Source organism: Plecotus auritus (assembly GCF_963455305.1).
Source record: "Plecotus auritus genome assembly, chromosome: 2".
NCBI lineage: Eukaryota > Metazoa > Chordata > Mammalia > Chiroptera > Vespertilionidae > Plecotus > Plecotus auritus.
Genome location: NC_137771.1, coordinates 101,430,220 through 101,443,214, shown reverse-complemented (window position 1 = coordinate 101,443,214; position 12,995 = coordinate 101,430,220).

The window sequence follows — 12,995 nt, the reverse complement described above, 5'->3', positions numbered from 1 at the left end:
GTGTCTCCAGCACAGCAGTTCTTCCATTATAGACACAGCAGGTCCTCACAGCCAATTGGCCTGGGGGTAAATTCCTTCCAGTATACCAACAGCAATCAAGGCTTAACTACAAGACTGTGCACTCAGCATAAAAAGGGGTGCACCAAGAGTATCCACCTCAGGTGATTGGGGAGGCTGAACCACTGGGCTCTATAGGTCACCTACCACACAAAGCCACTCTATCAACACAGGGAAGCAGCCAGAATGCGGAGACAAAGAAACATGTTACGAATGAAAGAAATGGAGGAAAGCAAACTACTGGACATAGAGTTCAAAACCACATTTATAAGGTTACTCAAGAATCTGCTAAAAACATCTGAGGAACTTAGTGAGACCTTTAAAGATCTTAATGAGAATGCCAAAAAAAATAGAAAAGGACCAGTCAGAAATTAAGCATACACTGTCTGAAATAAAGAATATACAGAAATTCAACAGTAGATCAAAGTACCCCAAGAATCAAACCAAATTTGAAACATGAGGAAACCAAAAACACCTAACCAGAAAAAACAAAAAGAAAAAAGAATCCAAAAATATGAAGATAGTGTAAGGAGCCTCTGGGACAACGTTAAGCGTACCAACATCCGAATTATTGGGGTGCCAGAAGAAGAGAGAGAGCAAAATATTGAAAACCTATTAGAAGAAATAATGACAGAAAACTTTCCCTACCTGGTGAAAGAAATAGACTTACAAGTCAAGGAAGCACAGAGAACCCCAAACAAGAGGAATCCAAAGAGGACCACACCAAGACACATCATAATTAAAATGCCAAGGGCAAAAGACAAAGAGAGAATCTTGAAAGCAGCAAGAGAAAAACAGTTAGTTACCTACAAGGGTGTACCCACACGACTGTCAGCTGATTTCTCAACAGAAACTGCAGGCCAGATGGGAGTGGCAAGAAATATTCAAAGTGATGAATAGCAAGAACCTACAACCAAGATTACTCTACCCAGCAAAGCTATCATTCAGAATTAAAGGTAAAGAGCTTCACAGACAAGAAAAAGCTAAAGGAGTTCAGCACCACCAAACCAGGATTATATGAAATGCTGAAGGGTATTCTTTAAGAAGAGGAAGAAGAAGAAAAAGGTAAAGATAAAAATTATGAACAACAAAGTGACAACAAATACATACCTACCAACAAGTGAATCTAAAAATCAAGTGAATAAAATATCTGATGAACAGAATAAACTGATGAATATAATAGAATCAGGGGCATAGAAAGGGAGTGGACTGACAATTCTCAGGGGAAAGGGGGTGTGAGGTGTGCGGGAAGAGATTGGACAAAAACCTTACACCTATGGATGAAGACAAGGGCGGGGGGTAAGGGCATGGGGTGAGGTGGGGAATCAGGTCGAGGGGAGCTATGAGGGAAAAAAGAGGAACATATGTAATAATCTGAACAATAAAGATTTATTTTAAAAAAAGAAAGCATAGGACTTGAACAACAATGTAACTCAATTTAACCTAAAGACATAGACATATAAAAGATATTCCACTCAACCACAGCACAACGAACATTCTTCTAAATGTATATGAAACCTTCTCCAGGATAGGACATGTATAGGGCCCAAAACAAGTCTTAATATGTTTTAAAAGAGTTAAATTATATGAAGTATTTTAGCAATCACAAGGGAATGAAACTCAAAATCTATATCACACACACACACACACACACACACACACACACACATACATACAAAAACACCCTGGAAAATTCAGAAATATGTGAAAATTAAAATTTAAAACACCCTAATAAAATATATATTAAGTCTTAGAATAAAACACAAAAGAAAGTAAAAATAATTTGAGATGGATTAAAATGAAAAGAAAATATACCAATATTTGTGGAATACAATAAAAGCAGTGTACAGAGGGAAATTTATAGCCATAAACACCAACATTAAAAAGAAAGAAATACTTCACATCAATAACCTAACTTTGTAGCTGAAGAAAATGGAAAAAGAACAGCAAACTAAGCTTAAAGATAGAAGTAAGTAAGTAATAAAGGTTAGAGTACACATACAATTAAACCTAAAGTTGGTTCTTTAAAAATATCAACAAATGTGACATACTAACTAGATTTACTATGGAATATAGATAGAACACTAAAATTATAAATGAAAGAGGAGACATTACTACTGAATATGTAAAAATAAAATAGATTAAAAGAGAAGTGGTTTACTTTCAAGTGGTTAATTTTATGTCATATGAATTTTACCTCAATCAATGAACATTTACATGCAAACAAATTGGATAAATGAAATGGACAAATTTCTAGAAACACATAATCTAGCAAAACTGATTAATTAAGAACTGGAAAAATCTAAAAAGATATATAATTATTAAACAGATTGAATCAGCAATCAAAATTTTCCTAAGAAGAAAGGCCCTGACCCAAATGTCTTCGCTGATAAATTCTACCAAACATACAAAAACATAACACCAATTTTTCTCATACCCTTCTAAATAATTAAAGAAAGAGAACACTTCCTTACTAACTATATGAGGCTGGCATTAGCTTGATACTAAGACCAGACAAAGACACTACAAGAAGTGAAAACTACAGACCAAAATTCCTTATTACTATTAATACAGCTATTCAACTAAATATTAATGAGCATAATGCAACCTACTAAAAGGATTTTACACCATGACCAAGTGCGACTTAATCTTATAATGCAAAGATCATTCAATCTGAGAAGATAAATCAATGTACTATATTACAATACCAAAAAAGCTAGGAATATAAAGAAAATTCCTCAACATGATAAAAGGTCCATATGAAAAACCTACAATTAACATCATAGTGAAGACTTAGTACTTTCCTGCTAAGATCAAGATAATGATATCTGAATTTACCACTGCTATTTAACATAGCATTAGAATTTTAGCCAAAGTAATTAGGCAAGAAAAATAAAATAAATCCAAACTGAAAATGAAGTAGTAAGATTATCTCTATTTTCTAATAAACATATCTTATATGTAGAAAAACCCCAAAGAATGCGCGCACACACACACACACACACACACACACTTAGAACTAATAAATAGCTAATAAATAAATTCAGTAAAGTAGCAGGGTATAAAATGAATACCAAAAAAGTAGTTGTGTTTCTATATACCAAGAGTAAAAAATCTAAAGAGGAAACTTATAATAGTATCTAAAATAATAAAATACCTAAAAATAAATTTAAGCAAGGACATGTTCATGGGTTGAAAGTCTTAATATTGCTAACATGTCAATATTATTCAAAACAACCTACAGATACAATTCCTGTAAAAATTTCAATGTTAATTTATTTTGCAGAAGTAGAAGAGATAATTATCAAATTCTTATGGAATTATAAAGGGCCCCAAATAGTCAAAACAATCTTGAAAATGAACAAAATTAGAGAAATAATACTTCTAAATTTCAAGACTTACTATAAAGCTACTCTTAATAGCATAAGGACAGACATACATTGAGTGGCCAGATTATTATGATCTCTGAATGCATAATAATCTGGTCACTCAGTGAATACCCTATATAATAAAAAGCTAATATGCAAATTGTCCCCTCAACCAGGAGTTCGACCAGCAGGCAGGCCAGCCAACCACCCATTTTCCCTCCCCCTAGCCGGACCCCACCCATGCACGAATTCATGCACCAGGCCTGAGTGACCAGATTATTATGCATTCAGAGATCATAATACTGTAATCTGGCCACTCAGTGTATAAGATGAATGAAATAGAACTAAAGGTTCAGAAATAAACTCATATATTCATGGTCAACTAATTTTCAAAAAGTATGCCAGAATCACTCAATGGGGAAAAAGTAATCTCTTTAACATATAGTTCTAAAACAACTGGATAACCACATGCAAAAGAATGAAGTTGTACCTCATATTATATACAAAATTAACTCAAAACCATAAATCTTTTAGAAGAAACATAGGGTAAATCATCATGACCTTGGATTTGGTGATGTTGTCAGATATGACACCAAATGCATTAACAACAGCAACAACAAAAAACACCACACATAAATTAGACAATCAAATTAAATACTTTTGTGCATCAAAAATATTTTCAAGTAAACAACATATAGGTGAGAGGAATTATTTGCAAATCATATATCTGATGAAAGTCTATATCTAGAATACATAAAATTCTTACAAGTCAAAAGGAAAAAGACAAATCATCCAATTATAAATGGACTAGAAACTTAAAAAGAGATATTTCCAAAGAAGATGGCAATGGCTAAAAAAAAAAATTAGCAAAAGATGTTCAACATCATTAGTCTTTAGGGAAATGCAAATCAAAACAATATAGAGATATCACTTCACATTCTTGCTATTATGTCATAAGTAAGAAAAATAAACAGGTCTTGAGATTTGGATGAATCGAAACTCCTATCCACTGCTGGTGTAGATGTAAAATGGCCAAGCTTTTTTGAAAACCATTTTGTGGCTCCTCAGGATGTTAAATATCATTACCATATGAGCATGTGATTCAACCCTAGGTATATACCAAAGGAATTTAAAACAGAGACTCAAACATGTATACACACATGCATGTTTAATAGCAGCACTATTCACAGCAGCCAAAAGGTGGAAACAAAGCAAATATTCATCACCAGATGAGTGGGTAAATAAATTCTGTTATATACATACAATTAAAATACAATATTGTTTTACCATAAAAAGAAACAAACTACTGATCCATGCTACAATGTGAATTATATACTATGAAAACATTATGCTCAATGAAAGAAGTCAGATACATGAGGTCAGATTTTATATGATTCAATTTACATGAAATACCCAGAATAGATAAATTCATAGAGATAGAATAAAAATTGGTAGTTGTCAGAGGCTGGGAGGAATGAGGAAGTTGGGCAACTACTTAATGGATAAGTGTTTTACTTTGGAAACGTTTTGAAACTATATAGAGGTGATGGTCACAATTATTGTGAACATACTAAATGTCACTGAATTTTTTACTTTCAAGTGGTTAATTTTATGTCATATGAATTTTACCTCAATCAATTACTCTTTAAAAAAGAAACAAATGCAATATTTGGATATGACACCAACATAGAGGGAATTTTTTTTACCCTAAAATACATTATTCATCATTGTTGTACTTTTTTAAAACCGTGATGGAGGTGCACAATTGGAAAATTCCTGTGTAACTTCTTGTTCTAAAATTACAAGGATTTAGTCATCCTATACCATTTATCATAAGAGCAAAGAAAAAAAAAACTTGGCATTTGCTGGGCAATAGCACTTGATTCTAATTCATTAGTAGCCAAGTGATTAATTCTAGTGTTATTATAATTGTCAGTACATGGAGGTCTATTCTAATAAGGTCTGGTCTTTATTCATTTTAAGTCTCAATTTTTTCTTCTGTAAAATGACAAAGTAGTTCAATTCAACTAAGTTTTTAACTAGTAGTATTCCAGTGCTGAATATAAAGATGAATGGAATATGATCTTCTCCTACACATAGTTCACAGGCTAATAGAGAAATAAACATATGATCTGCAGACAATTGATATGTAGTAGTAAGTGCCCTGGGGGAAGAGCTTCAAAGATGGGCACATTTACCCAGTCTCAGCATAGAAGGGATTCTGAAAGCTCTCTTTGATCCATGTCTGAGCTGAGGCTAAATGAATGTAAAGGAAGTAGCCCCATGTAATGTGAAGAGGATGTCACTGAAAAGTTTCCAGGGACCTGACTGGTGTGGCTCAGTTGGTTGAGCATAGTCCCATGCACCCATGCACCCAGAGGTCACCTGTTCTACTCTGGTCAGGCCACCGGCCCAGGTTACAGGCTTGATCCCCAGTAGAGGGTGTTCAGGAGGCAGTCAATCAATATTTCTCTCTCCCTTTCCTTTCTCTCGTTAAAAAAAATAAATAAACCATCTATAATAATAAATGTGCAACATGCTAATTAGACTGGACATCTGAATGACCTTCCAGACAAAGCCGCAGCAGCAGGGGCTGAGGCAGAGGTGGTTAGGGGCGATCAGGCAGGCAGGCAGGCAGAGGGGCTAGGGGCAATCAGGCAGGCAGGCAATCAGGCAGGCAGGCGAGTGGTTAAGGGGGATCAGGCAGGCAAGCAGGTGAGCGATTAGAAGCCAGTGGTCCCGGATTGCAAGAGGGTGCAGGCTGGGTTGAGGAACACCCCCTCATGCATGAATTTCATGCACTGGGCCTCTAGTATAGGATAAACCCTCAGCTAATATCATCCTCAATGGTGAAAAACTGAAACCTTTTCCTCTAATATCAAGAACAGGGCAAGGATATCCACTCTCACTACTTTTATTCAACACAGTGCTGGAAATCCTAGCCAGAGCAATAAGACAAGAGAAGGAAATAAAAGGCATCCAAATAGGAAAGGAAGAAGTAAAACTGTCACTTTTTGTGAATGACATGATTCTGTATATAGACAACCCTAAAGACTCTACCAAAAGAAAAAAACTATTAGAAACAATAAACAAATACAGTCAAGTTGCAGGATACAAAATCAATGTGCAAAAATCCATTGCCTTCCTGTATACTAACACCAAAACTTCAGAAAAAGAAATGTAAAAAACAATTCCTTTTGCAACTGCAACCAAAAGAATAAAATACCTAGGAATAAACTTAATAAAGAATGTGAAATTCCAAAATACTGAAAATTACAAAGCATTATTAAAAGAGATTGAAGAAGACACAAAAAAATAGAAAAATAACCTGTGTTCATGGATTAGAAGAATCAATATAGTTAAAATGGCCACATTACCCAAAGAAATATACAGATTTTTTGCAATCCCTATCAAAATCTCAAAGTCACTTTTTTAAGAAATACAATGAGAAATCATCAGATTTGTATGGAACCACAAAAGACCCCACATAGCCAAAGCAATACTGAGCTAAAAGAATGAAGCTGAAGATATCATGCTCCCTGACTTCAAATTATACTACAAAGCTATGATAATCAAAACAGCATGGTATTGGCAGAGAAACAGACACACAGATCAATGGAACAGAATAGAGAGCCCAGCTATAAAATCACATGTATATGGGCAGAAAATTTTCAACAAAGGAGCCAGAAACACACAATGGAGTAAAGACAGTCTCTTCTATAAATGGTGCTGGGAAAACTGGAAAGTCACATGCAAATGAATGAAACTGGATTACAGTTTGTCCCCATGTACAAAAATTAATTCAAAATGGATCAAAGACTTAAGACCTGAAACAATAAGTAACATAGAAGAAATTATAGGTTCCAAACTTATGGACCTTGGTCATATAGAACATTTTATGAACTTGACCCCAAAGGCCAGGGAAATAAATGCAAAATTAAATGAATGGTACTATATCAAATGAAAAAATCTTCTGCACAAAGGAACTGACAACAAATCAAACAGGCAGCCAACAAGATGGGAGATGATATTTGCAAACAGTAGCTCTGAAAAAGGTTTAATTTCCAAAATATATAAAAAACTCATAAAACTCAACATCAAACGAACAAACAACCCAGTCAAAAAGTGGGCAGAGGGCCTGAAAATACACCTCTCCCAAGAAGACATATAAACAGACAATAGATATATGAAAAGATGTTCAACCTCACTAGCAATTAGGGAAATGCAAATAAAAACAACCATGAGATACCACCTCACACCTGTTAGAGTGGTTATTATCAACAAGACAAACATTAACAAGTGTTGGAGAGGTTGTGGGAAAAAAGAAAACCCTCATTATCTGCTTGTGGAAATGTAGACTGGTCCAACCACTATGAAAAGCAGTCTGGTGATTCCTCAAAAAATTAAGAATAGAGCTATAATTCCTTTCCTGGGTATATACCCGGAAAGCTTAAAATCTTATATTTGCAAAGATATATGCACCCCTATGTTAATTTCAGCCTTATTCATGGTGGCCAAGACATGGGAAACAACCAAAGTGTCCTGTGATGATAGAGGACTGGATAAAGAAGACATGGTACTTACACACAATGGAATACTACTCAGCCATAAGAAAGGATAAAATAGCACCATTTGCAACAACATGGATGGACCTTGAGAACGTTATGTTAATTGAAGTAAGTTAGTCAGAAAAAGCTAAGTACCATATGATTTCACTCATATCTATATACGTATATAAAAGCATAATATGCAAATTGTCCCCTTGGGAGTTTGATCGGGAGACCGGGAGTTTGATCACTTCCTATGATGTGCGCTGACCACCAGGGGGTGGCACAGAATGAAGAAAGGCCCTGGCCAGCAGCTGAAAGGCCCTGGTCACTGGCCAGGTCTAGGGAACCTACCCATGCACGAATTTCATGCATCGGGCCTCTAGTGTGTTATACAAAACTGAAACTTGTGAACACAAACAACATTGTGGGGGTTGCCAGAGGGAAAAGGGTGGGGGTAAGGAGGTCCTAATATATGGTGATGATAGAAAATTTGACTTTGGGTGGTGGGCGCACAGTACAATATACAGATCTTGTAACATAGAAACTTACACCTGAAAATTATATGATCATATTAACCAATGTAGCCCCCAATAACTTAATTTTTAAAAATCAATAAAACCATATTTTTTAAAAGAAAAGTTGCTAGGTCTGGAGAAGGAAGATGGTTTTGACGGGAAGGCAGACTGCAAGATAGTGCGTGAGTGAGAGAACAAAGGGAGAGTGTGTGGACCCACAGGGAGTGTTTGTTTGTGAGTTGAGGGACAGCTATACTCCAGGGGATTGTGGGGGATTACCAGACAGGGTTCCCATGACTGGGCAGCCTCCACTGCTGCTGGGATCCCTCCTGGAGTGACCAGCTCTGAAACAGAGATCGGGCCATCTTGAAGGGGGGAGTGGATGTTGTCGGAAGCCTGAAAATCCCAAGAATATACAACAACGGCACCCAGTGAACAGCTGTGAACCCAGGAACACTGGTCCCCAAGTGGCGCAAGCATGCGGATTTAGAGGAGCTCTGCGCCTCCTCATGGAAAGGTCAGATTTCTCCTGGGATAAGGTGAGGTCTGTGGTCTGAGCAGGAGAGAGAAATGTGTGCAGCGGGAGCTGGATGATCCAGGGAAGTCTGCGCCCAGAAAAGTCCGTGGCCGGGCTGTTGGGGCTGGCGTGATCCATGAATGTGGAAGGGGATCCTCAGTGCTGCTAACAGAAGGGAACTCTAAAAAGCAACACATAGCTGAACTGGGTGCAAAAGAGCAGCCTAAAAATTTTAAGTGTGCCGGATGCTTAGACCCAAGGGGAAAAAGACTGCACAGACTTGCACCACAGCACCAGAGTTCATGCACATACTCTGGCTCTTTTTTCTCTCTCTTTTTTTTTTTCTCTCCTCTTTTTCCTCTTTAAATCCTAGCTTTTGATTACTAAGCCCAATACATAGGATCACCCAATTGGGGACACTCTAAGAGACTGCAGGGGAAAGTTGTTTTTGTGGAACCTGGGGATCAGAGCGGGGAATAACAATCAGAGAACTAGCTCTGGGGCAGCTCATTCCTCCAAACCGGTATTAAGTGCCACAGGGAAAACAAAATCTAAGCACTCGCTAGAGAGGACCTATAGACTTGGAGGTCAATCCAGAAACACTGCCACCCAGGGGTTGAGTCACAAATTGACTCTTGTGAAAACACAAATAAAGGAGTATAAGAAGCAAAGAAGTACTGCCTGCTTGAAAATCAGGACTGTGGCCTACAACACTGAGGAGCAGTGGAACGCAGGGAACTTCAATACTGTCCTGACTAGGAAACAGGCATGCCAAACAGAACAGTAGAGGAAGTGAATGACCTTCACTACTGCACATTTTTATTTTTTTTTTCATCTTTTACTTAAGAAACTATTTTTTTCTTTTTCTTCAATTGATTTTACCTGTTTAATTATTACATTTTTATTTTTAATCAGTATTATTACTACTACTATTTTACTTTTATTTTTAAAGTGTCATTTTATTTTCTCTTTATTTTATTTTGGGATTAGTGTTCTACATTCTATTTTCATCTTTCCTTTAGCATCATTTTACTCTATCTCAACTTTACCTTTATGTCAACACCCTCTTCCTCACTTTTCCCCTTTTGTTGTCCTGTTTCTCTTACCTTATTCCTGCTTTAGATTTGCCCTGTTCCTTCTTTTTACCCCTGTTAAAAATTCACCCTACTTATATATGTAATTTCAAATCCCCTGCTCTAAGTCCATACACACCACTCTCTTCTCTTTTTTCACTATCCAAATTTTTTTTCTCTGTCCTTTTGTTGTTGTTTGCTTAATTGTTGATTATATTGTTTTTTTATGCTTCTTTGTGAGATTGTTTCGTTTTTTATTTATGTTTTGTTTTTTGCTTTTGTTGTCCCTCGCCTCACTTGACATTAGTTGTTGTTTGTAGTTTGCATTCATCTCTAGGTATTTGTCGCTGGCATTTGTTGGGATTAGTGGCTGTTCTATTGGAGTTTTCTTCCCATATAAATAGGTCTTTCCCCATTCTTTTTTATTCTCTGTCTTTTCTCTCTTACTTTTTTTTCCTTTTTCCAATTTTATTTTTGCTCTCTTTCTCTCTCTCTTTCTCTTCTTTCTTTCTTATCCCCTAATTCTCTTTTCTCTGGTAGTCACCTTTATTTGGGGTTATTAGTATCATGAATACATTTGTGTTCAGTACCTTGTGCATTGTGCCTTGTTGTGTTTTATTTTGAGCCTTTAAATCAATGCAGGAGAGTGAGAACTACATAACCAGACACTCAGAGAAGAGAGATCATGGGGAGACAAAGAAACAGCCCAAATATGAAAGAAAAGCAGGCATCACCAGTAAAGGAAGTAAACAAAATGGAGGCAAGCAAGCTGTCACAGAAATAATACAGAGAAATGGTCATAAGATGGATGAAAAGAATGGAAGACAAATTCAACAATATGTGAAAGAACCAAGAGGAAATGAAGAAGAACCAAGAATAAATGAAAAATGACATCAATGCTATAAAGAACTCAACAGAAAGCACCAACAGAAGACTAGAAGAAGCAGAGGACGACATCAGTGAGCTAGAAGACAAGGTAGGAAAAAATACCCAAACAGAGCAGCTTCTAGAAATAAATAAATAAATAAAAAGCAGGAGGAGAGCCTAAGAGAACTTTGGGACAACACGAAATGAAACAACATCCGCATAATGGGGGATCCAGAAGGAGAGGAAACAGAGCATGGACTAGAAAACCTGTTTGAAGAAATAATGACAGAAAACTTCCCTGATATAGGGAAGAAAAAACTCACACAAATCCAAGAAGCTCACAGAGTTCCAAACAAAATGAACCCCAAAAGACTGACGCCAAGACACATTATAATTAAATTGGCAAACACCAACGACAAAGTAAGAATTTTAAAAACAGCCAGAGAGAGACAGAAATTTACCTGCAAAGGATCCCCCATCAGACTAGCGACTGATTTCTCAACAGAAACACATCAGGCAAGAAGGGAATGAAGTGAAATATACAAAGTCATGCAAAGGAAGGGTCTGAATCCAAGAAAACTGTACCCAACAAAGCTATCAATCAAAATTGAGGGTGAAATCAAGAGCTTCACAGACAAAAAAGGACTAAGGGAATTTATTACCACCATACCAGCAATGCAAGAAATGCTAAAGGGTCTGCTGTAAAAAGAAGAAATAGGAAGCAAAGAAGGAACACAGGGGTAAAGTACCTATCAATAATAACTTTAAATGTAAATGGATTAAATGCCCCAATCAAAAGACATAGGGTAACTGAGTGGATAAGAAAACATGACTTATATATCTGCTGTCTACAGGAAACCCACCTTAGAAAAAAAGATGCACACAGACTGATGGTGAAGGGATGGAAAAAGGTTTTTCACACAAAGAAAATGAAAAAATAAAGCTGGGGTAGCAATACTTATATCTGACAAATTAAATTTTAAAGTGAAGGACATAAAAAGAGATAAGGAAGGCCACTTCATAATACTAAAGGGAGCAATCCAACAAGAAGAAATAACTCTGGTAAACATATAAGCACCCAATTCAGGAACACCAAAATACATAAAAACACTTCTGGAGGATATCAAGGGAGAGATTGACAGCAATACAGTCATAGTAGGGGACTTTAATACTCCACTATCACCACTGCACAAATCCTCTAAACAAAAAATCAGCAAAGAAACATCAATCCTAAATGACTCACAAACCAGATGGAATTAATTGACATCTTCAGAACATTTCACCCCAAAGCCACAGAATATACATTCTTCCCAGGGGCACATGGGTCATTTTCAAAGATAGACCATATATTGGGTCACAGGCAAAGTCTCTTCAAATTGAAGAAGATAGAAATCATATCAAGTATCTTCTCAGATCACAATGGTATAAAACTGGAAATCAACTACAATAAAAAAAATTAAACACCGGGAGAATAAATACATTCTATTAAACAATGAATGGGTTACCAGAGAGATCAAAGAAGAAGTAAAACATCATGCCAACAAATGTCAATGAAAACACAACAATCCAACATCTATGGGACACAGCAAAAGCAGTTTTGGAGAGGGATGTTCATAACTCTACAAACCTACTGAAAAAAAAACAAGAACAAGAAACAATGGTAATAAATTACCTAACCCTATAACTCAAAAGTTAGAAAGAGAGCAACAAGAAAAGCCCAGTGTAAGCAGAAGGAAGGAAATAAGAAAGATCAGAGTTGAGATAAATGAAATAGAGACCAAAAAAAAAAAAAAAATACAAAAGATTAACAAAACCAAGAGCTGGTTCTTTGAAAGGATAAACAAGATTGATGAACCTCTAGCCAGGCTCACCAAGAAGCAAAGAGAGAGGACCCAAATAAACAAAATCAGAAATGAAAGAGGAGAAATAACAACAGACCCCAGGGAAATACAAAGGTTTCTTAATAAATACTATGAACAACTCTATTCCAACACACTGGACAACCTGGAGGAAATGGACATATTCCTAGAACAATACAACCTTCCAAA